The 24,044-nt window shown below is 46.7% G+C and overlaps 1 long non-coding RNA gene across 1 annotated transcript; it reads left to right on the top strand.

The window, feature by feature from the left end:
* The first annotated feature begins 18,464 nt into the window (after positions 1–18,464).
* Positions 18,465–19,087, top strand: LOC144134702 (uncharacterized). The gene is made up of 3 exons (XR_013315218.1): positions 18,465–18,640; positions 18,762–18,832; positions 18,970–19,087. It is a non-coding gene; the product is annotated as an uncharacterized LOC144134702 (long non-coding RNA).
* The last annotated feature ends 4,957 nt before the right edge of the window (positions 19,088–24,044 follow it).

The following is a 24,044-nucleotide window of genomic DNA, read 5'->3' on the forward strand; positions in this document are numbered from 1 at the left end:
AGCATCTGAAAAGCGTCGTCATCGATGCCTTTCAAGATGTGTTGGATCTTGTCGGCTTCCGACATACGAGCGTTGACCCGCTTGCACAAGTCGACGGCATCTTCAATGTAGCTAGTGAAGCTTTCACTAGCCTGCTGAGATCGTTCACGCAATCGCTGTTCGGCTCGGAGTTGCCTGACAGCCGGTCGACCAAATACATCTGCAAATTTAGTCTTAAAAATGGACCAGGTTTGAATATCTGCCTCATGGTTGCGATACCAGAGGTTAGCCACACCGGCGAGATAAAAGATGACGTTGTTTAGCTTCGTCACATCGTCCCATTTGTTGTATACGCTCACCCGCTCGTACGATGTGAGCCAATCTTCCACATCGTTCTCGTCAGTCCCGCTGAAAATGGTCGGGTCCCGTTGACGAAGAGAGCCGGCACAGATGACAGCCTGGCCCACTTGTACGGCCTGGTGTTGGACGTCCTCAGGCATCGTGCGCGCCGGGAGAGCACGACTACGGAGCTCCAGGGCCGATGTTTTTACCCCGCACCTCCACCAAATGTAACGGGGGGTTTGTTACGAGGTACTGGGGCGACGGGAACGGCAACGGCAGCAGTCTGGGATCAGATCGGCAAAAGACACACAAGCGTAGCGCTGGCAAAAACTCTCGAGAACACTGTCACCTCGTCTTCGTCTTTTCAAATCATCCGACGCATCTTCTTCTTTAGCCTTACAATATATATATATATATATACAACAAGCCTACCGTGCTGGCGTCATTTAGCATTCCAGTGCCGGTCTCTCCCGTTGTCGTGAACGTTTTGCTTGTTCGGTGGACTTCAAAATCTTCCGTGCCAACATCGAAAGCGTGATTGTCTCTACCATGCTTGGCATTTTCACCGACGGAGGTGAACGAGCGGTAGTGTCTCTGTCTACCGGCTCGTATCAGGCCTGCCGTGGCGCTACTTCGCCTGGGTACCTGCGGCGGTTCTGGAGACTGCTTGTCTTCGCCGCGCTTCGAGGTCCAGGGTGGTGAACGCACCACGAATGAGAACGCGGTCGCATTCATCATGATGGCGCCGAATATGAGGAAGCCACCTCTGAGTCCGTAGGCGTCCGCGCAGTACCTGAACAGGGTGGGGAACACGAAGGCGCTGAAAGTTGTTCCGGCGCGGACGAGTCCGCTTGCGCTAGCCCGCTTCCTGTCAAACCAGGTGTTGACGCAGACGGCGTTCGGAATGGCCAGCATGCCGGTACCAATGCTTGAAATGGCACAGAAACGAGGTTTGGTCCTGTGACACATTTTTTTTTTTTGCTCGGAGCTACGGAAAGGTAAATAATATGTGGAACGTTAAGATACTGGAAAAGGGCAGAGTGGGTCAGTGAGCAAACGTAGGTTAATGACATCCTAGCGGAAATCATGAGGAAGAAATGGGCTTGGACAAAGCATGTGATTCGAAGGCAAGATAACCGATGGTCCTTGTAGGTAACGGAGTGGATTCCAAGAGAAGGCAAGCATAACAGGGGGCGGTAAAATGTCGGTGCAAGGATCGGATGTGATTAGGAAGCTTACGAGGATGGATTGGCCGCCGCTGGCACACGACAAGGTTAACTGAAAAATTATGGGAGATGTCTTTGCGGGGCAGTGGGCGTATGATGACAGACAATAAAAACTAAAAGGAGGATCATGAAACCAGACGCGAGAATGCTCCGGTAGAAGTTACGAGTTACGCTCCGAGACTACTCTGATTCTTTTATTGTAATGAATCCTTTTGCCACAAGCCGAGAGCTTCTCACATAAAACAATCGTGTAAAAGCGCAAAAAACAGGGACAAAGAAGGACTGGACAACATGACGGGATTCAAGTACTGTAGCTGCGGAGGGGAGGTGGGTTTTGGGTGGTGCTTCTAAAGGGCTACTGGCTTTCGCACTGCGTCTTCGAATTTGATTTCGCCGCCGCTTTTCGTTCCATTGCGGATAGAGGAATTGTGCAGGGTGACGGCAGGTGGGTTGCTGGTGGGCGGCGCCTCTGGACGGCAGGAAGCTTCACTTGCCGAGGCTTCTCACAAAAGACGCCTGCATTTTCGCAAAGTGCCACTGCTGCGGCTATTGCAATAAAAAGGCCTGAGCAGGAACTACAAAGTCACTTAAGGGATGAGCGCGGTCATGATAGGTTAGGAATAACTTTATTAGAATGGTGGCAACCTATGTGTAACGCGTCGTGACGTTGGCCAAGCGTCGATCCGCGGTTATGCCCTGCTTTGCACTACCACAGTTCGTCCCGTTTGTGGTGGGTCGTGAGGATTGTGGTTTTCGAGTGCACCCCGGGCCTGCTGGAGCGTGCTTATTATGTAATACTATACTTACTCCTACTACTATAAACTCTTACTACTCTATACTACTATACTTACTCCTGCACAATTAATTTAAGCTTAACTCTGGAGACTCCGTCAATATAAGCCACTCCAGAATCACCCAGCACAAACACCCTCTCACACTTGATGATTTTTTTTGTTCCTATAGCACCTTTTGATTTCTCTTTCTTTCCGCGAGCAGTGCGCGAATGAAGTGCACTTGACGCTTCAGTTGTAATACAGCCGACAGTCCTCAAAATTTTTGGAGCTTGCCGAGCTGAGTATATTGCCTCAAAACCGACTAAAATATGTTAAAATGTTGATGATATATTTTTTGACAACACCTGCTGACGGGCTAGACGGTGCATTGCAGATTGACGGAATAATAAGCGCACAGGTCAACACACACAAGAGCAGAGGAAGATATGGACTGGCGCTAACTCACATCTTATTTATTTTCAGCCACAGCAGAAAATATATAAAGGGGGGGGGGGGGGAAGACATGCGCAGTACACACAATGAAACGCAAAGAACACAAGGTGACAAGGCAACCAAATGATCACATCAAACCACACGTTCAAGAAACCCGATTTCTGCTTTGTAGTGTTTAACCGACGTATCACTGACACATTTGTCGCCCAATTTTCTGATATGAAAGGCTTCTAGTAACTCGCGCGCGGTTTTATCTCGACCTTTACCTAGAATCTTTATAGCGCTCAGTCGTGGTTCACACCCTGTGCAGGTGGCGCAATGAACAGCCAAATTCGTTCCACCTCCCCTAATAGCCCTCAAATGATCCCCCGCGCGATCATTAATGCAACGCCCCGTCTGGCCTATGTAAGCCATCCCACATGTCAACGGGGTCTCATACACGACTTCGGTGGAGCAGTTTACAAACTGCTTGGCATGCTTTTTTCTGCATCCGCTCGGATTACCATCTCGCGAAATGCGTGAGCACAGCTGGGCGAGATGTTTATTTTTCAATATGTTTGCCAAGTATGCACTGTTATTACCATATTTAGATATTTAAACATTTTTGCAGTTTGTACTTTCTGCGGCTTGCACTGCTGGCGTAACTGACAATTTCGTGCGTGTCTTTTGTATTTATATTTCCCCGTTGTTTTCTGACTTATTATTTTTCTGTGTAACCAACTCAGCTATTTAATGTCCTCTGACTCTGAGAGTAAAGAAATAACTGAATACAATAAACAAACTAGCTAGCAAGCTAAAAAATAAGCAATAACAGCCAATGTACTTTCCTAACGCAAGTTAGGCGAAAGCACTGATGCACTGTTATCTCTGCCAGCGGTCACTCACCGTAATATCCTGCAAGGGAAACAGAGAGGTACGTAACGTTTGGCGCAAAGAAGCAGAGGGCAACCGACATCGAGCTGATCACAGCTCCAGCCACGGCCACGGGCCGGATGCCGATCTTCTTCGCGGTGATTCCCACCAGGGGCGCTGCATGGCAGATGAACGGATGTAACTTGTGGAAAATCCATGGAACCACAAATATAATTAAGAAGCACTTCTGTGCAAAAAGAATCTACCGAAAAGTTCTTGCGACGCCGACGTGGCTATAAGTGGTTAGAGCGCTCGGCTACTGAGCCGGAATACCCGGTCTCAGTCGCGCCGGCCATGTTTCGATGCAGGAGAAACGCAAAAGGCACCCGTGTGCTGTGCGATGTCAGAGCACGTTAAAGAACCCCAGGTGGTTGAAATCAATCCGAGGATCTTCATTACGGCGTCACACATAGCCCGTGTGTTGCTTTTAGATGTACCTTAAGCGCCAGATTTCAATTTTTTTCCCTATGGGAAGATAAAGCCAACAAAACGAGTCTACAAACGCTTTGTTTGTGTTGTCGTGGCGTCTTCGAGTGCACTGAGGACAAATCAATCCAATTGTTGTTCTCACTGAAGATTGATTCGCCCTCTTTTTCTGGCTACCTTTTTGACGTTTGTTCGGCCAGCAAGAGTGCATTTATTGACGAAAATTTGAATTTAAATACCTTCCCGCCAGTCAGTTCAAAGGGGTGATGTCTGTAACGAAAATATGTAAAATGGAATGCCACCATTTGAAAGGAATGGCATTGTAGCGTAGACTCTGATATCCGCAGCCGACCGTGCTAACTACGCTACTTTTTTTTTTCCTTTATTGCTGGGCTTTCGACCAACAGAAAAAAACATACAAGGATATGTAAAGACACGTCCGCACAAGTAGCCTACAACCCCGTGAGGGCAGGCTTTGTCACGCCAAAATTCCTTGAGCTCTGTCAAGGGTTCCAGCCTTGGTAACCACTCGGGGACAAATTTTCCCCATTTAAAAGCTCCAGAAAACCATGTACGCTCTCCTTCCGTCACTCGGGACACCTGCCCCGACCTTACCCTCACGAAACACGTCCGACACGCATAGTGGATCAACACTGAGGACACCCTCGGTAGCGACCGCTGCATACTGAACACTGTAATTTACACTCGACCCTTTCATCATCCCCTTACAAAAGCCAAACATCCCTACTGGAATGCTTTCCGCCAGGCTCTCCCAGTAACTTCTCTCTTCGAGCAAGACTACTCAACTTGGCCGCACACACTCATGCAAACACTCCGTTCAGACGAAAGCAGATTGCAGATTCAACTTACGGACCGTGCATCGGACGTGGATAACCACCTGATGCACCTCTGGGAAGCTCGCCGCAGCCTCACTAAACGATGGCGGCGGCAGAAACACAATCGTAAGCTCCACGCTCGAATCCCTGACTTCACCCAGCAAGCTGGCGAGTATGCTGCCCAGCTCGCTGACAATAACTGGGTATATAGATGCAACAGCGCAGCAAGACAGATGCCGAGCCGCAACACTTGGCGGTTCTTTAAGAGTCTCATAGGCCCTACACAAGCACGCTCGGAAACCCAGAAACACCTCACTCGCGCGATACACAATTTTTAAGGAAACACAGAGCAGCTAGTGAACGTCTTACGCTCACAATACCTAAGTCAGGATCAAGATCCGCGCGGGCAGGATTATTCGTATGCAGGCAGCGATAATCCGGAACTGGATCAGCTTTTCCAGCTTCATGACCTTCGCGCGGCTTTTGCCAAAATGCGCAGAGGACGGCGCCCGGGAGGGATAAGGTCATAGTCAAACTGTTGGCAAACCTCCCGGATCGGGCATACGAAACCCTACTTGAATATATCAACGCCATTTGGACCGGGGACACTTCGTTGCCACCCGATTGGAAGACATCATTGGTAATCTTTACCCCGAAGGAGGGGAAACCGGTAAACACAGGCAACCTCCAGCCCATCTCCCTCACTTCATGCGTAGGAAACTGATGGAAACGATGGTCCGCGACCACCTCTCGGAATATCTCGAGAGCAAGAACACCTTCGTCCACACCAAGTTCGGCTTTCGACCTCATAAGTCCGCACAAGACATACGTTTGCAGCTTCATCGCAAGGTTCTCGAGCCCATAGAACACCCACACAATGACAAGTTAGTCCTAGCACTCGATCTGAAGGGTGCGTTTTACAATGTTAAACACGGCGTCATATTAAAACATCTTAGCGAGACCAACAGCGGTTCTCGTACATCGAACTACATCAAACATTTCTTAACAGACCACATGGCCTATATACGCATACAAAAGACCGAGTACGGCCCGTTTTAGATGGTAACGCGGGGCATACCACAAGGCGCTGTGTTGTCCAAGCTTGTCTTTAATATTGTCATGGTGCACCTCCCGGCCCACCTGGCGGGTGTCGGCGGTGTTCAGCATGCACTGTACGCCGATGACATCACCATCTAGGCTACTACGGTAGACTTAGGAGAGATGGAGGAATTCCTGCAAGCACCGGCGAGCACAGTAGGCCACTGTGCTACGTACTGCGGCCTCCAGTGCTCCTAGTCCAAGTCTAAATTTGTGCATATTCGACATTCTCTGAAATGCACCATCTCCGTTCAGCTCTCTCTCGCCAGCGGCCCCATCCGTGAAGCGCAGGAGCTGCGAATACTTGGTCTTTTCATTAATCAGCACCGCAAGGCAGACACGCTTGCCAAACTCCGCAAAGTCAGCGACCAGGTGGGCCGAATAGTTCGCCAAGCCAGGGGGGTTGCGAAGTAAGAATGCGGTGCGGCTCGCCCATGCCTTCGTAACTAGTCGAGTACTGTACTCGACTCCTTACCTCCGCTTACGGAAACATGACAAAGATTGCTTGCAGGTTGCACTCCGCAAAATTTTCAAGAGAGCCCTCGACCTCCCGATCTCCACTTCCAACGCGCGACTGCTCGCGTTGGGGGTGGTGAACACCTATCGGGAACTTCGCGAGGCGCAACTCGTTAACCAATACACACGCCTCGCCCAGACCGTGTCCGGTCGCCGCCTCTTGGCCCGGTTACAGATCAAACATGAGCACCATACGATGGAACGGGTTCGAGTGCCCGAACTGTGGAGACGCGCCCTCTACGTTCGACCCCTTCCGACTGAGATGAACAAGGAGGACCATAATGGCCGGCGCGCAGGCGCGGGCGGATGCCCTGCACCGCCACTATGGCTCAAAGAAACACGTCTTCTACATCGGCATTCAAGGCCCCTACCACTCCAGGGGGAATGGTACATGGCTGCACTCATACACGAGGGAAAACAGGTGGACGGCCTCTCGTTCAGAGTGCCCAGCTCAACTCACGCGGAGGAGGTAGCGATCGCCGACTCTTAATTCATCCTCACAGACTCTCATGGAGGCTGTCGTAACTTTGAGTTCGGTTGGATCACTCCACTTGCTCACCAAATTCCTTCACTGTACTCGCGACTGCGATCAAACTCATCGCTCAATCATATGGGTCCCCGGCCACCAAGGCATGCCAGGTAACGAAGCCGCCCATGAGGCAGCCCGCGCACTCACTTACCGGGCACCAGGCGTTCCATGGGAGGACCTTAACCCAGACCACAGCCCCTTCTTTCTTTTAAAGACATTACTGAGCACTATCGTGCCGAACACCGGCGCTGCCAGGTTCCTATGAAGGGACTGGGTAAAGCTGACGAACGAACTCTCCTTAGGATCTTTACAAACACCTTGCTGTGCCTGGTGGTACTCAAGCACTTTGACTCTTCTTTTGACGGCCGCTGCTCATTCTGTGGGGAGGTGGCCAGCATCTTTCACATGGTTTGGTCATGCAGGCAAAATTCTTCTCTCCCCCCCGCCCCATCACCCCTTCCCCGACCCGAAAGGACTGGGAGGCGGCTCTGCTCGGCTGCCACGAACTATTGGCCCAACAGGCCCTGGTTCGAAGGACCTGCGCAGCGGTCAGGACCAACGGTGTCCCGGAATTAGGGACTCCGCCTTCTATTGTAAGGGGCGAGACCCACTAGGGGCCTCTCCCCGAGCACGTCTCTGTACATATAGATGAATAAATGCTTTTCATCCCCACCACATCCCTGAAGTACATCTGCGCAGGGCGTGCGTCGGGGTCACCGTGATGCCCGGCCATTCGGACGCGCCATATACCATGGAGGCCTATCAGCATAATTTGGTCAAAGGGACACCACCCTCATTATCTGTGGTCAGGTAGCTGATGACGTGTGAATTAAGCGGTAATTTCTTTTTGATGGTTCTTTGCAAGATGTCCCAAAGCTAAACGTCCTTCCAATGCTGAAGAAAAACATGATCTATTGTTCCTGGCTTAAAATAAGCTGCACATCTCCAGCCAAAAACTAATTTTAACCCAACGTTTCGAAGCCGACTCGACTCCTTCATCAGGGGTGACTGAGGGAAGGGTTAAGGATGTGAGCCACGTTGTCCCACGTTGTCAAAGAGCGAAGTCTTTGGGCATATCCTGGGGGCAGGTTTCCTTTTGTGCTGTTGATGTTGTTCGGGGTGGTTTGGATGTGCCGGGATTCGAGAAGGAGCCTTTTGTGGTGATTTGTTTCGGTTCCGAGGATGCTGGTTTCTTCGAAGTTGATTCTGTGGTCTGAGTGCTCGGAATGTTCGGCTACAGGATTGCGCTCTCTTGCGAAGTTGCGGACGTCGTTTTTATGTTGCCGAATTCTTTCCTTGAGATTTTTGGTTTCGCCGAAGTAGCTGCGTCGCAGTCGGAGCAAGGAATTTTGTAGACAATGTCTTGGGCTCCTTCTCTTCGCGGCCGGTCTTTGGGAACAGGCAGGCAAAGCGCAACAGTGTTTGTGGGCTTGTGCGCAACCAGGCAATCCCCTTTTTTCAGGATTCGGGCGATGGTTTTGCTGACCCCTCTAACATAAAGTGCAGTGACGTATTCTGGTGGTGGCGTTGGTCTCTGCGCGTCGATTTCTTGGCGCATGTTGTTGTGTTTTTGAAGTCGAATGGGTTTTTTTAATAGTTTTTTGGGTAGCCGTTCATGATGAGTTCCTTATATATTGTGCGCTGTTCTTTTTTTCTGTCAAGTTCTGTGCTGCAGTGTGTCTCAACTGTTCTGAACAGCGTCTTCACCCCTGCTCCTTCATAGACTGTCGAGTGGTTCGAAGAGAAGCGGAGAACCAGACAGGTGAATCTGTCAAAATGTTTAGTCTTCAATTCTTTTTGGCTGTACGCAAATTAGACAGTCTGAAACCCACGGCATAAAAAAAACCTCTCTTCTAGAAAGGTTTTAACTGGCAATGTTTCTGTATGTAATTTGAAGAAAAATGTCTTGAATCCTGGTTCTATCTGCATCCTGTTCACAACGACTACGCTACTTCCTGCCAACGCATATGCAGTTCTCCTTGTTTAGCGCAAGGACGCTGGAGAGTTTGCGGAAAGGCGTCGAATCTGACGAATGCCTCCCAGACGCCCTGCAGTGTCTCCAGAATTTTAACATTTACAAACAATTGTGTACTTAATCAACATCTTAACCACACATCAGTGACACAAGCAGCAACACCGCGCTAAAAGCTATCGCCTGATCGCAATTTAGGTCAACAAAGTACCTCCCTGAATTCTTTTCGACAAGTGTACCACAAGGCATAGGTGTAGAAAAGCGGGTGGGAATTTAGGAGAAATTTAGAAAGACTGCAGACGAATTTTTCTGTGGAAACCACCCAGTTTGTCGGTATATACGCTTCCAATAAAGGCTCCCTGGATGTCGCCAAATTGGTGCCTGCACCACGCGCATGTGCGCTCCATGGAAGTGACCGAAGAACCGGTTTGCAACAGCCCAGAGAGGAGTTGTTTCGACATTCCCCTCGCTCGACAGAAATGTGTATAGCGATTATCCATTGTCACTCATAACAATCTCACTAGCGGTTCTACCTTGCACCTGTCTCCGCTAGGAGCACGTACGTTGCTATATATGTAAAAGTGCTATACTCCATTCCATAACTAACTTGCAGCACTAACAAATGCAAAGACCTTCTCAGCGAATCGGGGGAGGGCGTTAGAGGTGTTCTTCCGCGCCTAGCCGTCTGCGTGTCGTCTGCTCGCGGAGTACACAGATATGGCACAAGAGCACAGGTGGGCACGAGAGCAGCTGTTGTTGTGTGTTGTGTGTTGGGTTTTATGGCACATAGGCAGCTAAGTCCACCATGCGCAAAACTCAAGGTGTAGAATTGGCTTTCTGTAGAATGTTTACGAATATAAAAAAAATGCCGATGGCGTAGATGACCTAGAAACATTGTGCTGCCTAGTAAAAGAAGAGAAGAAATTTGGAAATCGCTAATGGTAAAAGCCTTAAAGACGGTCAGGCAGCCTTAGCGGCTATCCTTGGCTAGGCAAGGATCCTGAGGCTCCCAACCAATCAAATAAAAAGCCTCAGCCTACTTCTCAGGAATGAGAAAGTGGCTGAGGTGTATCATGTAATAAAGGGAACCAGTGGTTCAAAAATTAGTTTTTCGAGGACGCCCGCTGCTTTTAAAAAGCTAAAAACGGAGGGTATGTTAACAATGGCATTATCAGCTAAGAGCAATGTTGGGTGAAAAGGAATGTATTCATGATAAAATTCAGTGAAGTACTTTTTTCTTAGTTTTTCTAGTTTCACACATGAGAATAAAATGTGGTTAACAGTAAGTTCTCCGCATTCCTCGCAACCAGGTTTATCTTGTTTTGTTAGCAGGAAGTTGTGCGTGAGGTGCGTGTGGCCTATTCGCAGACGGCATAAAACCACTTCTTTAAAACGTTCCTGGTGCACACATGACTTAAATTCACCCAACTGGTTTTACAAAGTGCAGTTTATTATTCACTTCGCTGTTCCAACGCGACTGCCATTTTTGTCTTAATTTCTGTTGAACTAATTTCATGCAGTCATTAAAGGGTATATCTACTTTTTTTATTTCCTTGCCCCGAGCTTGAGCGGCACACAAATCTGCTCTCTCATTTCCTTTTATTCCGACGTGGCTCGGGACCCAACAGAGTTTAATGTTTTGTCCTCGAGCTGTTGCTGTTACAATGTTGTGTATGATGTGATGACCCCCATAATGCGCAGGTCCACACGGGACGGAGAGGCAAAGAGACACCGTATGGCTCAGTTTAAACAAACAGGTATATTCAATAATTACACATGATTAAGGTTATACATCAGAGGCTGGGGCGTCCGAGCTTACGTGCCGACGACTTCATGGGGGCGATGGAGTGGCTCCGGAGTTGGGCTCGAGCGGTTGCTGGCAGAAGCTGCACGCCGTCGGGCTTCGGCGCTGAAGGCCCTCTTGGCGAACGATGTCGTCCTCAGCTCAGCAGTAGAATTTCAATAGTCGTCCGTTTCTTCGAGGATGGTTCACAAACCCTTCCTCTAGTGTCGTTCGGCTTGGAAGATGAACAGGAGGCGAGCTTGTAGATGATGACAGCAGAGCATAATTTTGCAACATACATATACAGAGAGCTAAACTGGAAAAAGCAGAACTGAATTTACAAAAGAACAAACTTTGCACTACTTTACTCATCGACCGGGCAGGTTAGTGCCTAAGTAGCATCACATTACATGCTAAGCATGGAGCCCCAGCTCAGACTGGACTGCATCCGTTTACATGTGCTTTTAAGCACTTGATTAACAAAGGACTAAGGGCGGTCATTTCCAGTGGCCCGCCCAAAGCATCAATTCTCCAATCCAAAATAACATGCGAGATGGGGACCACCCCTTGGGTTGGGCTTAGCCTCGAACCCAGAGTCTGTTAACAATACAAACTAAATAAACAACAAAAACGCCACCACTCTCTCTCAAGTGAGAGTATACACAGGCTCTCTCTTCGGAGCTAATTCACTAGCGCCTGTCTTTCCACATTCTTGGCGAGTACTGCCTGTCCGCCATGACAGGTGTCCGTCGCGGCCCTTCTGGGAAGCTGTGGGTGCCTTCCCGGCGATAGCCCACGACAAAAGGGGGGGGGGGAGGGAAAGAATGTCGTCTTCGCGGTAGCGCATAGCGTCGGCTGTGGTACGGCGCGCTCTGGCCCGCTGACAGCTCCCTTGTCCTGGAATGTGCCCGGAAATTGGGGAGGATAAAGCCTGTTTCCCCGGGGCGGCGGCGGGTCCGGTTGTTCTGGTCGTCACTCAAAGAGCATGGCTGGGTAATTGATGATGCCGCTGTCACGGGTCTCCGTCTACGCCGCGCCGTCGAACGTGGATCCTCGTAGCACACACGGAATGTCACAATGATGTCCCCAAGTATGGGAGTGGTTGCGTTTCTAGAGTGGAGGGCTGTAAGTACACTTAAAGAGTCTGTGTAAATAATAGTGTTTTTGAGGTTCTCGTTTAGTATTTTTTTTTGTTGCCACACATACTGCGTAACATTCTGCGCTAAAGATGGATGCGCACTGTGGAAGTCGCATTGCTGTCTCCGAATTTCCTCGCACCACTGCGCTTCCTACGTAAACATTCGTTTTTGAACCGTCAGTGTAAAAGTCCGTAAAACTACTGTATTTTTCTTCGAGTGCAAGGAATTCCTGTACTATATGTTGTTTTGGAGTTTGTTTTTTTTTGGAACTACGTAAGGGTAAAATCCCAGATTGCCGGAAAATTGTGCCATGGAGGCAGTGGAGCTCGTCTTCGAGCAATGGCAGGTAATGTGTCCAGTACTCCAAGGTTTTGACACATCTCTTCAAAACGCAGGAGGAGTGGCCTGATAGCTTGTGGTTTGTTGTTAAAAAGTGTTCTTGATGGGCACTTTGTGACTATGGGGTAACATAGGTGTTTGGGAAGCGAACGGATTTTTAAAACGTACGAGCACGTGAGCATGGTTCTTCGGTCCTCGAGTGACGGTTCGTTGGTTTCTACATAAAGACTGTTAATGGGTGATGTCCTGTAAGCACCAGTGGAGAGACGCAAACCCAAGTTATGCACTGTATCTAGTCGTTTAAGGTATGATGGTCTCGCTGACCCATACACTATACATCCATAATCAAGGGTAGAGCGTACTACAGAGCGGTAAATTTTTAGAAGGCATGTCCTGTCGGCACCCCAATGTTTTCGTGACAGTACTTTGAGTATGTTGAGGGATCGGGAGGCTTTCTTTTTCAGTGCATTTATATGAGGCAGGAAAGTGAGCTTTTTGTCAAAGGTTACGCCTAGGAATTTGTGCTCATTTTTCACCGGTAGCTGTGTTTTGTTCAGGTGTATAAATGGGTCGGCCTGTAAGCCTCGCTTAATAGAGAAAAGAATGGCCACGGTTTTCTGTGTGGAAAACCGGAAACCGTTCTCGTCTGCCCAGGTCACCAGTTTATCTATTGTCAGCTGTATTTGTCTCTCGCATGTTACCAGGTTTGAGGATGTGCAGGCTATTTGCAGATCGTCAACATAGACGGAATACATAATGGCCTTCGGTATTACTTTGGCTATGGAATTTACTTTTATAACAAACAATGTCGTGCTCAAAATACACCCCTGAGGAACCCCGTTCTCTTGAACGAAGCCCCTGGACAGGGTTGATCCTAGGCGCACTTGAAATGAGCGGTCGGAAAGGAAGTCCTTCAGGCAGTTCAACATCCTGCCACGGATGCCAAGATCTGCTAAGTCACGAAGGATGCCGAACCTCCAGGTGGTGTCGTATGCTTTCTCGAGGTCAAAAAAGACGGCAAGACAGTGCTGTCTGTGTATAAAAGCCTCTCGGACAGTATTTTCCAGGCGAGTTAAGTGGTCTGTTGTTGAGCATGCTTTCTTAAAACCGCACTGATGGATGTCAATAAGTTCAAGAGATTCAATCAGAAAAGTTAGTCTTTTATTCAGCACACTTTCGAATGATTTGGCAAGGCAGCTGGTAAGGGCTATCGGCCTGTAACTAGTAGGGGATGTTGGTTGTTTTCCAGATTTCAGGAATGGTACAATAACTGCTTTCTTCCAGGCTTTCGGCAATCTTCCGAGCACCCACACTTGGTTAAAAAACTTAAAGAGCGCCTCCACAGATGGCTGGGAAAGATGTGCTAGCATTTCGTAATGTATATTGTCAGGGCCAGGTGCTGTCTTTTTTCCGGCCCAGAGAACTACGTTTATTTCTTGGAGTGTTATTAAACCATTGTACGGTTCTTTTGTGCAACCCGTTGTTGGAAGTCTATGTTTCTCCACTGCATGTTTATGCTTTAAAAATGTTTCTGTGTAGTGTGAAGAACTAGAAATGTTTGAGAAATGTTCTCCCAAGATGTTTGCCTGTTCCTCTATATTTGTCTGTGTACCTGGAGCTGTTAAGAAAGGAAATGTGTAAGGAGAAAAGCTTCCGTTAAACTTGTGGACTTGTTCCCACATTTTTTTGGACGTAACTGAACTATTTATGCATGATACGTAGCTTCTCCATGATGTTCTTTTGGCATTTCGGCGGATGTACCGAGCTTTTGCTCTCGTCTTTTTAAAGTTGATGAGGTTATCTTGAATTGGGTATCTTCGAAAAACTCCCCAAGCTTTATTTTGCTTCTTTTTTGCTTCCCGGCATTCCTGCGTGTACCATACCTTGTTGTTTTGTCGTACTATTCCTGACGATTGAGGAATAGCTTGGCACGCAGCATCAATAATGCAGCTTGTAAAAATTTCATTCAGTTCGTCAACGTAAGACTTTGAAAATAATTTCTCCAGGCTAGCCTTTTCTCTAAATAGTTGCCAGTCGGCTAGGTGTAGTTTCCAACGGCGTGGTTTACTAGGGATGACTGATGGTGGCGATGAAAAGTTAATCACTACAGGAAGATGATCGCTTCCGTACGGGTTATCGAGAACATCCCACTTAAAATCGGTAAAAGCGGAAGAAGAGCTAAAAGATAAATCTATGCAACTCATTTTTCCTGAGGCTGGAGAGCAATATGTGGGTTTGCCTGTATTGAGTAGGCAAACATTATTGCACAGAATAAAATCTTCTAATATACGGCCCCTAGTGTCTGTCTGTTCACCCCCCAGAAAGGGGAGTGTGCATTAAAATCCCCAACTACCAGATATGGCTCTGGTAGCTGACTAAAAAGTGATTCTAGGTCATGAAGTGTTACTGTGAGGTGTGGCTGAAGGTATACTGAACATATGGTAATTGTTTTAAAGCTAATGACGGTGACTGCAATGGCTTCATAATTCGTCTGCAGCTGGATTTCACGTGTTGCAACACCGCTCTTAACAACGACAGCAACACCTCCAGAGAGCCTATCTGCCTGCTCACGGTCACGGCGAAAGACTTTATAATTCTTAAAAAGATTTTTTTGTAAAGGTCCCAAATTGGCCTCCTGAAGGCACAGTGCTACAGGAGACATAGAGCGTAAGAGATCTGTTGCATCGCTGTAGTTATTTAAAATTCCACGGCAGTTCCAGTGGATAAGGAACGCCATGATTATTTTAAGGAGGAGTGTTTTGAGACCTCAGGTCCCTCCTTGTTGAGGGCCTGTTATCGTGGTTTTTTCTTTTTTCCGGTCAAGAGAGCCCCGTCACCGTTGCGACCGAGGCGAGCTTTGACTTGTATCCATCGCCTCCATGGAGGCGCTGGAGTTCCGCGGGGAACCCGCGGGCAGGGGGGTGGTAGACTTCTCCCGAACGGGGGAAGCCTTGCGGGCTGCCGACTTGGAGGACGGCCGGCCCGTTGTTGGGGGTGGCATAGCAGCTCTCGCTGCATCTGCCAGGGGCGCGGATGGCCCTGCCTCAGCCTCACTAGGTGTGAACTGGGCAGGTGCCTGAGACCGGTGTGATGCGCCGCGCCCGCGCACCACATCGGCGAAGTTTGTGTGGGGTGTTAAGGAGAAAGTGCCTTGCGACATTGCATAACGCTTTCTTGCCTCTTTAAAAGTGATATTATCTTTTGTCTTTATTGTAATGATTTCCTTTTCTTTTTTCCAGGCAGGACAAGACCTTGATAAAGCAGCGTGCTCGCCTTCGCAGTTTGCACAGCGTGGCGCGGCGTCGCAGCCGTCTGATTGGTGGTCATTGGAGGCACATTTAGCACAGGTGTTGCGGCCGCGGCAGCTCTGGGAGCCGTGACCGAACTTCTGGCATTTGAAACAGCGTCTAGGGTTGGGGATATAAGGGCGAACGGAGATTTTTGCATAGCCTACCTCGATTGACTCGGGTAGGGTGCATGAGGCAAACGTCAGGACCACGTGTTTTGTCGGAATCTCTTTGTTGTCTTTGCGGATTGTAATTCTGTGGACGTTGGTAACATTCTGAGGGTTCAGTCCTTCAAGCATATCTTCCCCTGTTAGGTGGAGGAAATCATTATCTGAGATGACACCACGTACTGTGTTCAATGATCTGTGCGGTGTAACAGAGACAGGAATATCGCCAAAAGTTTCAATGTTTGCAAGCTTTGAAATCTGAGTTATGTCGAGCAGTTCGAGGAGGAGGTCACCACAAGCCAACTTTGGGACTTTGTACTGAGGGCCCAGGGATTCTGTAAGAACTCTTGAAACAAGGAACGGGGATATTTGTCTGGCTGGCTTTTCTGTTTCTTTACTGTGGACGATGTGGTACTTCGGAAAAGTTGTCTTCTTTTTGCTGAAAAACTGTGTTGTGACATCGGTCCGTCCTCTTTTCAGAGGGCGATCATTATTAAGTAGGGAGGAAGCCATAAAAAATTTTGTTCTTCGGCCTTGGTGCCAGCCACCCACCATGGAGCCCAACTAGGGGACAGGACGGGAACTTGAAAACAAGTCCTGCCTACGCCAGCTGTACACCATTGCTATAACCGAATATGACGAAACCCAGGATAGTTCGCCACACAGGGTTAACCCTAGCCGCCAGGAAAAAAGGAAAAACCAAGGAAGGAGGAGGAGACAATTGGCAGAAAGGTAATATTTCACCATCGGTAGTCACTGTTGTAAATTAACCACATATTGTTTTACAAATTCTGCAAGAGGCAAATTGTTCTTATGATTTTAGATTCCTGGCTTTTTGACTCTGTAGTAGACATTAGACAAAGAGTTGCACTAACTGTAGTCCCTTCTCAAGTTGCATGTAATTTCCAGCCTTTCGGTGCAACTGATGGGTTGATAAGTATGTTAGCAAACTAATTTACTACAGTGTCAGTTGCGTGCATCATAATAATTTGAGGATCAAATGGATGTGTTCCTTACAAGTAACTATACTTGACAGTGACTGTGTTGCATCATGATGAAAACCTATTAATGGGGATTTCTCAAAAATGCAATGAAACATTAGTAAAATTTGACCTTTTCTTTTTCTTAGATGTGCTATCTTGTTGTGTTGTGTTGAATTTAATGCCACATAAGCAATCAGGGGTATCATGCACCAAGCAATGTTGATGTGCCATGTATAGTTCAAACATCTGTACTGTGTGTTGGGAATCTTATGTTTAGGCCAGCAAGAAGTGCAAGCACCAAATTCTGGATGACAGTACTGAATCAGAAGATGAGTCTGTTATGTCTTCACATGAATTGAAAAATGCAGTGAAGGAGGTGAAGTACTGGAAGCAACAATACCGTCTCAAACAAGAGCACACTGCTTCCCTGAAGAGGGAACTTTACTCCCTAAAAAGGAGATTTGAGCTGCAGTTGAGTTCATGTAAGTTTTCGTTGCTTTGTGTCTGCTGTGCTAGTACAGAATTCTAATATTGGAACCATTGTTAACTGTACCTATACTCTTCCAGTTAAGCAAACACTGGATCAGGTGGCAAAAAGACAACAAGGTAAGAGGGAGTGCATGGGACTGAATCACTTATAACAGTTTCGGATAATGTGTAGTTTGTAAACCAGTTCAGAAGCGATGTGCACGCTGCATTAATGTACAGCAGATTGCATGCACACTTGTATTTGATTTTATTTTTTAAAGACAGTTGCTCTTAACTGTACAGATGCATCCAGAAGTGCAGGGAGAAGTACAAATAGCATATATAAGCCTTCGCTTACAACTTCCATATGCACAAGGTGTACATGGATTGCATGTGACGTCACAGGTACCATGATTGAGCCTGGAGTATATCATCCACTGTGCGGCCACAACCGGTGGCGATAAATGAATTGGTGAAACTAGCAGGCGCTTATGCCATGACTCTTGCAAGAGAGATAGTAGCCGTGACACTTGCATCAAAGATAGTAGCAACTATTGTGTTGCTGCAATCTGTGTACTGTAAGCACATGTGGTTAAGTATTACTGCTGCTTTCCATGAATGCAGTTATTTGGATCTCTTCTAGGGCAGTTTTGAAAGCACTTAGATGAACGCATGCTGATTTCACCTCTATTCAGTCTCTTACTCCGTACGCTCTGTGTCTTGTCGTTTCAAAGATTTTATGGAAGAAAATTGCTATTGATAGCTAGTAGCAATATTGAGTTGATGCAGTTTCAAAGATTGTGTGTAATAAAATTGCTATTGATAGCTAGCTAGTAGCAATGTTGAGGTGATGCAGAATCATTGCGCATCTGGAAGAGCACCAGTGCGAGCTAATAAATTCCAGCCGTGGTGCATGCATTCATGTTGCAAGTGCAACATGAATGCATGCATCAGTTCTACAATTTGAATTAGATTTGGTAGTGTGCATATATGCAAGTTTTGCAAGAATATAAATTTCAACTGAATATAAAGATGTTTCATGAAATTTGTTTTCTGCAATATAATAATGTAAATGGCAAAAGCAGGTCCAGTGTGCACAATGTTCTTGCAAAAATCATACAGCCATGGTTGCATGTGTTAATGTGGCATGGAATTGGCTATTGTGCTCATCTTTAACTTGCAGATTTGTGTGCAGATGCTGTGCCTGTAGTGGCACATAGCATAGTACCGAATGGAGCAGTGGAGGCGTCTCAGAGAACCTACAGCTGAAAGAGGAGCAGCAGCTGAACGAGCGGCAACAGCTGAACGAGTGGCAGCAACTGAACAAGCGGCAGCAGCAGAAAGGGATGTGGGAGGAGCTGCATCAGTAGTCCTGACATCCGCTGGACCATCTGAGGAAGCCCCAGCAACCAGTAAGGACTGCAGCATGTGGTTATACTGATTTTGAGAATGCGGATGCAGCATGTAAAAGCATTCATAATAGCATGGGATCTTGTAGATTGAATGCTTACACTCAGCGCTTTATGCTTTCAGATTGTTTAGCAGAGCTGGAAACATCCGTGATGGATGATGCGCAGGATTTCTCACTTACGTTAGATGAACTTGTAAGTATATTTTTACTGTTATATGTTGGGAATGTGCAATGATCCCCTGGTTTATTTCTGGGTTTATAATTTCATCCTTGTTCTATCATCTCTCAAGATTGCTAATACATACATATTTGTTATGTGTTCTTTTTTAGTTCCACTTGACTCAAGGCGTGTATATCAAGCCAGACCAGGCGGAGAAGCTATTTAAGAACAAAAAACCGAGCATTGTTGTCAGAGACTCTGCTTCCAAGAAAAAAAAAAGTAACCAGGCCTCTGCCAAAAAGGACAATTATAATTCCATCCTGAAAATGCGGCAAGGCCAAGTACATAAGAATTCTACAGTTACTGTAAGTGTTGTATTTGATAATTAACTCAGTATCTCTTTTGTACTGTTGCCTTAACATTAACAAGCTTTGTTTATATTGTAATATTATGAGCAGCACCAAAGGCAGCGTGCATCAAGCACATCATCTGAGTCGGATGATCCGCTTATTGCAAGCAGTAAGCTTAGAGAAGCAAAAAAAGAAGTGCGACACTGGAAAGCACGATGCAAGCAACTGCAGCAGGAGAATCTGTTCCTGCGAGAGCAAGTCCGTGGACAGCAGGTGCTCCTGCAGTCAAATATTTTTAGACGCAAGTGAAACTTTTGCACTTGTCTGTCTGTGTGAAGCTGCTGCATATTGGTAGTGTAATGTGAAACATATAATCTAAATAATATATAGTGCCAGCCTAAGGAAGTGTGAAAGCTAGTGTGTCACACTTTTTGAGCTTTATTTTTAACCTCAATAAGCCTGCTTGGACAGCTGAAGAAAAGCTAGACAAAGTGGCACAGGACAAAGTGGACAACATTGATTTTGCCACAGGACGTACAATGTATACACCTTTTTAAGTCTCTTGTATTTTGGGAACCAGAATTCAAGCCAATAATGTACTTAATAGTGTGTAGCACCGGCCTTACGAACTGTGAAAGCTAGTGCTTCACGCATTTTGGCCTGCATTTTTAACCTCAATAAACCTTCAACAGTGGAAGAAAAGCAAGACCTTCAACAGTGGAAGAAAAGCAAGACGAAGGGGCCATTGCGGATTTTGACACATCACATATGTATATGCTTTTTAGGCTTTTGTATTCTGAGAACTCAAATTCAATATTACTTATTTAGTAAACCATTCCAGACATGTATGTTATATTTTACAACCTGCAGAGCACAAATTTCTTGTGCAGTTTGAAAAAGTTACAGGAAAGCTTGATATTCTCATTAGAACTGCCCGAGTGGCAGTGTTTGGCGATTATGAAACTACAGCTCTAAATAAGCAATTCTGACTGTTGGAAAAGCAATCGAGATGTAGAGTACCCGGGTGTACAGATAGCGCTGGAAATATTACCACTGCTGTCAGAATGTCACGAATGTTCGCAAGGCGCCGAATTTCTCGGCAGATGAGCACCGAAACATGACATATTTTAGCTTAACTAACTCCAATTCACTGTTTGAAACATCTCTGGTTCCACCGTTTCTTGTTAGAACACCAGGTTTGCGGATTTTCACGCAATAGTGGCAGTTTTGTCTTCCGAACAGCCCGTCGCCGCATTGCGCTCTATGCAGCCGAATGGGAGAGTGTGACCCACTATGTTGCCGTCGCGGGCAGTGTCCTCACCCTGAAAGCAGAGGCGAGCGGGCATCGAGGCACCCTACCCGAACCCCCAGTGCGGGCTGGCGTAGCGGTAGCAGTCGCGGCTTTGTTGTGTTTTGTGCGCATCTGCACACCGTGTTTCTGGCTGTTCTGCTTGCTGCCAGCATACGTGCGAAGAATTTAATTACTGCTGACAGCCTTTAGCTTTCGTAGGCCGTGAAAAGTCATCGCCCGCGATGGTATTGCCGTATTGCTGCGTTCCACTCTGCAAATCGAGCGGGCGCACAACAAAGGGAATCACATTCCACGAGTTTCCCGTGACAGAACTGTGGACCCAGTGGCTCAAGAGAATTTCTCGCCAAGCAGATGGTAAGCAGTGGGAACCATGTATGTCTTTACGTGGCTGTGACGGCAAAAAATTACACCTGAAACGTTGATGCTTCACATGGAATGTATCCTAGTCAGCGGGCCTCATTTACGCCATAAATGTTCACTCCACAACTGGCTTTGTTTAGTCTCCTGTCATTTCTGCATTGATATTCTCAACTGCAAAACTGCATACTCTACAGTGCACGCTCTGCGTCATCACGGCTTCAGTCCATGCTCACTTTTTGTGCTTTCTTTACAATCGACGGAAATTTGCAGGACATGGGAAAGCGCCATGGACTCCTAGCGACCGCAGTAAAGTTTGCAGCCTGCACTTTAAAGCAGATGACTTCAGAGAAGGCCTGAAGACGAGGAGGGTAAAGACATACGCTGTGCCGTCAGTTTTCCCCAATAACTGATGTACCTACAGCAGGAAGCGAAAAAGGAGAGGCGTCCTTTAAAGTGTAAAGCTGCAAAACCAGCTTCGCACACATGGAGAGAAGCCAAGGCAGCAAGGCAAGTGCGATTTTAACTATCAATTATCTTCATCAAGAAATTTAGCTCAATTCAGTGGCTTTTAAAAATCCTGTAGATAAAAATAATTTTCCTTTCCTTTCTTCTATTAATTACATTCTACGTAAATAAAACCTCAGTATAATGTCCATGTTTTAGGCTGGATGCAAATATGACTGATGGCTCTCTAGCTGACATCTCGATCATTATGGCAGAGGTTCCAGCACCTTTTCTAATGCCAACAGCCACTACCACTATGATGCAAGCAGCTGACAGCCATGAACTGGAAGTAATTCCTCAAGGACTCTCTCTGGAGGCATTCTCGGCATCTAGGAAAGGCACTTCACTTGAGCCTGTACAACAATCCTCACCTGATGTTCCCCTGAGCGCACATCCAGTACAAAAATGACCACAATGATGCAGGGAGTGCAAACAAGATTGACGTTTCCACACATGTCGAAACTTCTAAAGCAAGTCAACACGTTGAAGAGCAAATGCTGGAGACTCATAGAAAAGCGGGGTGAGCTGCAGGCTGTTTCTGCGCTTAGACAGCATACTAAAAGGACAGAAACAACTATGAAGAACTCAGACTTGGCAATTCTTCAGGTATGTATGATGTTGAGAACTAACTTGAGTACTCAGGTTAATCTGCAAATATTTCTTAACGAATATCATTCTTTTCTAGGAAATAGTGCAGGAAGATGATGCAAAGGCTCTTTTCCTTCAAGAAGAGCTTTCATTTTTGAGCAAACCGAAGGGTCGGTGACAAAGGAAACCATCCGCAATTGTGTCGTATGGCACGCAAAGTCCCCATCTGCATACAACCTGCTTCGAGAAACTGGGGTTCTGTCATTGCCAAGCCGCTCGACACTGAAGAGATTATGGTGCATGCACTGGAGAAATGGTGTCGCCACTTATGAAGCAACGTCTACACATGGAGGCAAAACTACTCTGAGCAGGTGAAATATTTCAACTTTATATCAAAAGGATTCTGTCACATTTGGATATTAACATTTGTAGGCACGCTTTGGCTCCCTGGCAATGGACAAAATGTACCTCAAGCAAACTACCTCCTACCAAAAGCAGTCAGATGCTGTGCATAGCTTTGTTGACCTGGGAGGTGCAGAAGTAGACTTCGGGCTTCACGAACAACTGGCAACTCATCTCTTGTGCTTTGTAGGACTCTGCCCTCTACAGGTAATGAATATTACACCTAGGTTAGCAGTTCTTTAGCTAAACCAAGACAGAAATGTCTCTTCAATCTCATTTGCAAATGCAACTATCATTTCCTTTAGGCTCCCAGTAGGGTACTACTTCACAAAGGCCTTGTCAGGAGAACAACTTGAGCTCCTTGCCTTAAAGGCAATGCAGTAAAAGAATCAGGATTCAAAATTGTAAGCCTTGTTGGAGATAACCATTAGCCCAACACCAAGTTCTTCTCGAACCTGTCGAGTGGCCCCATACAACCTGTTGATGAGTAAGTAATGCTAGTTCAAACTTTTGCATGCCTTCATTGTAAGCATGTCATTTAGAACTTTCACCACAGCTAGGCTAATTTCTGTGAATATAATTTTTTTCGCGTGCCCTCTGGATTCAGATAGTAAACTTTTCCCGTCTTTTGACTATTGCCACATAACGAAAAACAGATCCCAGTTCCTTGAAGTGAAGAGACTGTTCAGAATAGAAAATTCATCCTTCCAGACTTCTTAAGGTACAAAGACAGCATTTCTGGTTTAGCTATTCAAACTTGACTAATGTTTTGCCTTGTTGCAGACTGCTGTGCAAGATTCAGGAAAAGCAGGGTGCCTTCAAATTGGTGAGGTGCCTGACCAAGAAAGACCTGTGGCCGACAAATTTCGAAAAAATGAACGTCAACAGGGCTGTTCAGGTTTTTTCGCCACAGGTAAATTATGCAAGCATATAGTTTGTTGGCTGTGTAAACGATGCACGCTTCAAATGTAAAGGATGTTTCTGGGTTAGTGCACGCACTGAATAACATTTTTCCTTCTCGATTTTACAGCATTAATCAGGGTGATTAGCTATATTACAATGATTGTCACTGACTCTTATTTTTGTTTGGATCACCACAGTCCAGCGATTTTTGCAGCAACATGGACAGAGCCTTGGAGCTCCTGGCTTCGCCGACAGCCTGCCAACAGTCAAATTTATGGATTTGGTGTACAGATGGTTTGTGCTCCATAATATTAAGAGCACCACTTTCCACTGGACAAGCAGAGATGCCTTGAGGATGCCATTTTACGCTGCAGAAGACGAGAGGTGTGTCTTAGTTTTGGCATGGTTTACGCAAAGCGCGTACAGGCGCTAAAAGACGAAGACAAGCACACTCAAGACAGGACAGGCGCCTGTCCTGTCTTGAGTGTGCTTGTCTTCGTCTTTTAGCGCCTGTACGCGTTTTGCGTAAACCATGTCAAGCTACAACCAACTAACTCAAATGAAAGTCTTGCTTAGTTTTGGCAGTGTTTATGCTGACCGTATTTTGCTGATTTATGGTTTGCAGGTTCAACATCCTAAAGCAACACAGGCTGTGAGGGACGCCGTAGTGAAGGGCTGCAGATAATTTGAAACATCTGAGGTTTAGCACATGTTGACGTGGCACAATACACAGGCCTCTAACATTTTGCCTACATCAAGATGCAAACGTCGTAGGTGGTGTAGTAGTGAAATGCGAAGCATTGACCAAGTACTCAAGATGAAAGCT

The sequence above is a fragment of the Amblyomma americanum genome, chromosome 5, assembly GCF_052857255.1.
Source record: "Amblyomma americanum isolate KBUSLIRL-KWMA chromosome 5, ASM5285725v1, whole genome shotgun sequence".
NCBI classification, from domain to species: Eukaryota; Metazoa; Arthropoda; class Arachnida; order Ixodida; family Ixodidae; genus Amblyomma; species Amblyomma americanum.